This window comes from Castanea sativa, chromosome 9, assembly GCF_040712315.1.
Source record: "Castanea sativa cultivar Marrone di Chiusa Pesio chromosome 9, ASM4071231v1".
In the NCBI taxonomy this organism is placed as follows: domain Eukaryota; kingdom Viridiplantae; phylum Streptophyta; class Magnoliopsida; order Fagales; family Fagaceae; genus Castanea; species Castanea sativa.
This window is the reverse complement of record NC_134021.1, coordinates 15938061-15943645: the sequence shown is the minus strand read 5'-3', so window position 1 is coordinate 15943645 and position 5585 is coordinate 15938061. Positions and strand designations below refer to the sequence as shown.

The 5585-nt window shown below is 35.8% G+C and overlaps 1 pseudogene; it reads right to left on the bottom strand.

Annotated features, from left to right (window-relative positions):
- Positions 1-304: 304 nt before the first annotated feature.
- Positions 305-3450, bottom strand: LOC142608822 (receptor-like protein 7; annotated as a pseudogene).
- Between the last annotated feature and the right edge of the window lie 2135 nt (positions 3451-5585).

Sequence of the window (5585 nt, the reverse complement as noted above, 5' to 3'; positions counted from 1 at the left end):
ACAAAAGTAATGTCCTTGTATTGAAAACTATAGACATGGTACAATTCTACCTGTTATAATTTTAGACAAACAAAAAGAAATAGAAATTTTTTAAATATATAGAATTGCTGATTAAAATCTCAAGCTAGATGTATATGAAAACAGCTTATTTTAATATAATCTTAAAATAATGTTCATTGCGAATATGAAATAGTACAAACATCTTACCTAACAAAGCTCACGCCCAATTGCTTGGATACATTTTTATTTTGCTCTTATAAAGAAAGCGAAAAGGAAAAGAAATAGTACAAACATCTTACCATACCTAATGCCTCTGCCCCGCGTTCCTTTGTGCTCGGATTCCACGGTATTGTTTTCCTCCAAGGTACAGCTGTGGGAAGATTCTAAATAAAATGTCATCAACGTGTTTGCAATACCGAATCCTCCACCTCTTACAAAACATAATCGGCCAAATGACCATCCCAAAGCCAAAAACAAATCCCAACTCTACACTTAGGAAATTCCAGTCAATCAAAGGCCGAGAATTTGAGTTATTTTCTTCAAATGTTGGAGGTGGCGAACTTGGCTTTGGAGATGTGCATGTTGTCTTCAAAGGACACCCATATAGTCCTTTGTTCCCTTCGTAGGAAGTTTCCGAAAATGTTGCAGATTGCTTGATGTATGGAATTGGCCCAACTAATTGATTAAATGAGAGGTTTAAGACTGCAAGGAAAGTAAGACTATCTGCAAGTTGCACAGGGATCTCACCACTGAGCTTGTTGCTTGGTAAGTCTAGTGACTCAAGTTGACTTAATTTTCCCAAAGATGGTGGGATTTGGCCTGTGAAAGAATTGTGCGACAAGTTGAGAATATGCAAGGATTTGAGTACTCCTATTTCTTCTGGTATTGGCCCTTCAAAATTGTTGCTTGAAAGGTCAATTGAAGTGAAAACAGTAAGAATCTTCACCAACTCAATTATCTGACCTTTAATGGTAACTGTTATTACATCTTGATAATAATAATTTCTATCATAGTATTCTCTAATTTCAATATGGAGGTAATTGGGCCCTGATTGAGCCTCATTATCAACCATCATTAACTTTGAGTGAGCCAAGGATTTTATTGATAGCCTACCACTAAAGTTGTTAAAGGCTAGGTCTACAATTTGAAGAATTGGCCAAGTAACATTTGACCCTCCACAACCGACAGATCCATAAAATTTGTTCGAACGCAAGACTAGGACGTGCAAATTAGACATGCCCTTCAAGTGACAAGGGAAGGAATCATGTATCTTGTTGTTCCCAATGTCCAATACCTCCAAATTTGTGCAATTGGCAAGAGACTTTGGTACCACTCCTTCTAGTAGGTTTGTGTTGACATTCAGAGTTTGTAAACTACAATTGCTTGGAAATGTATCAGAGATTTTGCCAGTGAGTTTGTTTCTCCCTAGATTCAGAACCCTTAAAAGATTATTACTCATTGAAGACAAGCATTGGGGAATTGTTCCATTTATGGAATTATTAGACAGATCTAGAAGTCCAAGAGATATAGCACTGCATATTGATTCAGGGATTTGCCCATGGAATTTATTGCTCGAAAGAGATAAGAAAGCACTACTAGACCTGATACTCCATGAAAAGTCTAGCTCTGGTATAACAGAGTAGAAATTATTCCTTGACAAGTCCAGATATAAAAAAAATGGAAGGGGAGTTGGGAGTTGTCCCTGGAGTTGGTTGGGGCTAAGGTCTAGGAAAGGCGCTAACAAAAGATTGTGTAAAGGTCCCTCAAGGTAGTTACATGAGAGATTAACATAAATAGGTGGAGGAATTTTCCAAAACCAGTTGGGTATCTCCCCATGTATTTGGTTATCTGAAAGGTCTAGATGTTCTAAATTGGCTTGGTGTCTCAAAAATTCAGGAAATGTTTTCAACTTGTTAGAAGCCAAATTCAATCTGATAATTTGGGGAAAGGAGGATAGTGAGGAATTAGTTCCATTATATTCAATCAACAAGTTGTTATTGGAAAGATCCAGATAGGTAAGATCTCTCAACTGCTGAATCACATTAAGCTGTAAAGAGCCATTAAAGTTGTTTGAAGAAAGATTTAGGACTAGAAGACCTTGGAGTTCAAAGATAGAAATGGGAATTGGCCCTTCCAAGTAGTTGCTACTCAAATCAAGTTCTTCCAACAAGAAGGAAGAAACATTTGAAAAATCATGGAGTTGACCAGAAAAATGGTTGTTGCCAAGAAGCAATGTTTGCAATGATGGAAGGGAAAAAAGAGATGCTGGAATACTCCCTTCACTAATCTGACCTGTCAAATGATTATAAGAAAGATCTATCATGATCAGGTTCTTTGCCATGCTGAATGATGGAATTGATCCGGTGAAGTAATTTGATGACATGTCCAAATAAACTAATTGAGTAAGGTTTGCCATGGAGTTCGGGATTGATCCAGCGAAATTGAGCTTTGAAAGATCAATTTCAGATAACCTTTTAAGGTTGCCAATAGAATCAGGAAGTGTCCCTGAAAATTTTGTACCAGTCAGCAGCAATGACTGAAGAGAACTATTTGGATAAAATTCTGGCAAAGAACCTTGAAGTAGTTCATTATTTGATAAGTCGACCATCTGCAATGTTGGAACCTGGAAGATTTTTATTGGAAATTGTCCATTCAATCCACAAGAACGGAGATTCAAGTATGTCAAATTTCTGAAATCTGCAAAAAATTCTGGAACTGGAGCAGAAAAATTGTTACCGTTGAGATGAATTATTGAGAGAGACTGAAGCTTCTGTAAGGAGGAATCAAGAGGCCCAGAAAGATTACAATATGACATGCTCAACACTCTTAGATTTGGCAGTGAAGATGATAAGGCCTGACACCACTCATTCCCTTGCGATGATATAATTACATGATCAAGATAAGTTCCTTAAGGCGCGTAAGGTTCTGAACCAGTGTAGCTAAATTTGGGTTCTCAAGTTCCACCAGGTGCTGATCTTCTTCACTAGAAATGTAAGATAAATCGAGAGTAACTAACCTTGTGAGACGCGAAAACTCAATGGGAATCTGCCCAGTAAAGCGAGTTTGTGAGAAATTCAAATTTGTCAGATTTCCGAATTCCGGTGGAATACAAGAATCACGGAAGTCGTTACCAGCCAAACTCAGGTGTTGTAGATAATGAAGACGGAAAAGGCTATTCGAACTGTCAATTTTACCCTAGATTGGTACGTTGTCGAGGCAGAGACCGACAACACGTCCCTCGCTGCAGGTTACTCCTTCCCACGAACAGCAATCAACACTTTCATTCCAAGGCAGCGCTTTTTTGGAAAAATCAGTTCCAAAAAAGAAGCTATTCTTCAAATCGAGCAAATAGGATCGTTGATCGCGAAGACATTGACCAGACACGGTAAAGATGAGGGTAAGTGAGCATATGTGTATCGGGAGAAGCCTTGAAAAGAGTGGAATTCTCATTGGAGGCAGCAAAAATAAACACTCAAACAGTAAAGAATTGAAGGGCTGATGAAATTAATGGTGTGTTGAGGAGTGCAAAGACTCGTGAACATGATGGCCCTTTTAACCTGTGTGTCAAGTAGTGCTGGACCAAAAACAACTCGGTTTTGCATGGGACGACAGTCAAAAAGTTGTTGCTATTTCACCGTGATTGATAAAGGTCACTGCTTTTGCCATGGAATTAATATTTTAAAACCATGTACTGGTTCCAATTTCTTTTCTTTGCAATCAACAGTCGTTGCCTTTTCACTTAATTGAGGAAGGTAGGTACTCTAGCCGTGGGATTAAAAATTTTAAAGCAAGAACTGGTTCCAGTTTCTCTTCTGTGGGCCAAAACTTTGGGTAGGAAGATTATGTGAGCAATATTATAATGGCCGAAGATTTGAAAGCTGAGTCCACACACAGCAAAATTCTAGGATTAAAGAGAGAGAAAGAAAAAAATAAAAATAAAAGAGAGAAAGAAAAGCCAATCTGGTCTGCCACTGCTACCACAACGTGAAAATGCAGAGTGCGTATCGTATGATAGTGGAGAATCCTACATGGAGTCATGCCTCAGCAATCTCGTTCAAATTTATATATACTTACACAGACTCTATTTTCTTCTTTACTACAGAAGTAAAAAAGTTTTTTTTTTTTTTTTATTCCGTTTCTTTTTTTAGAAAAACATAAAAGGCAAAATGATATGTATAAATAGGAACATTCTTTGGGGTGACATACCGCGCAATACGGGATATTGTATGGTGTATTAAATATAAACTAGTCGCAGACTCACGCGTTGCGCGAGATAAAAAAGAAAACATTAAGGGCATCGTTCCCCTTCCCCTGAATCAAAATAAAACAAATGCCCAAATCCCTAACCCATGTAACCTTGAGAGAGAGAGAGAGAGTGAGCTGGTTTGAGAGAGAGATAAACTGAGTTCACCAGAGGCGAGGAACCTCGCCAGCCTTGCTCGCTGTGTAAACCACCACCACCACCTTCGTTGCTCTGCCTTGACTGAATTAGTGATGGAGTTTTGAATCAGTGATGGGTGTGCTCTACCTTGCCTTACCATAGCTCCTCCTCGCCTGTCCTCTGTTTTTTGCTTTTCCAGCATTCCTCTTACTATCTCTTTTTGGTTTTGTTCTCCATTATGTTTCTAATCTCAAAGGTTTGGACCGTCTCTATTTTCTTCTTTACTACAGAAGTAAAATTTTTTTTTTTTTTTTCGTTTCTTTTTTTAGAAAAACATGAAAGGCAAAATGATATGTATAAATTGGAACATTCTTTGGAGTGACATACCGAAACGGGATATTGTATGGTATATAAAACATAAACTAGTCGTAGACTCACGCGTTGCGCAAGATAAATTTTTTAGGGTGATCTCATTAAATATATTATTATTATTATTATTATTATTATTATTATTATTATTATTATTATTATTATTAACAATTGATTTTCATTATCTTTTAAATTAATAAAAACCTTACTTATACATTTTTTTTAGAACAAAATTTCTATACAGTATCTTAGATATTGTTCCTTAAGTTCTTTTTTTAAAATTTAGCCATGTGACTACTTAATTATAAAATATGCTTCCATTCCATGAAAAAAAAATAGTCACATGACCAAATTTTTAAAGGGGGATCTAAAGAACATTATCTAAGTACTGTACCTATGTTTTTTTTTTTTTTTTTTTTTAACATTTACATTTTTTTTTTTTTTACAATTTGAATCTTTACATATACTTTAAGTAAACTCTATTTATTCCAATTTTTTAGATGTGTAAAGTCATAGACTACTACTCTATAATGATAGTAGCTAATTAGTTTTATCATTTTTTTCATGATCTCATTCATAACGTTTCTTAGTATTATCATATATTTACTGGTTGATGATTTGCATAATAGAGGCATTAAATGAGATGTAGCATCATTCATTAGATTTTTAAAAGTATTGATGTATGAAGATTATATATACATAAAGGGTTAAATGAAATGTCAAAAAAGGAATTTTAAAATTTCTTGACTTTATTTCTTATGTAATTTATATGATTACTTGAGAACATCTCCCTTTTAGTTATGAATGGAAATATGATTTCCATGATTAGAGTTTG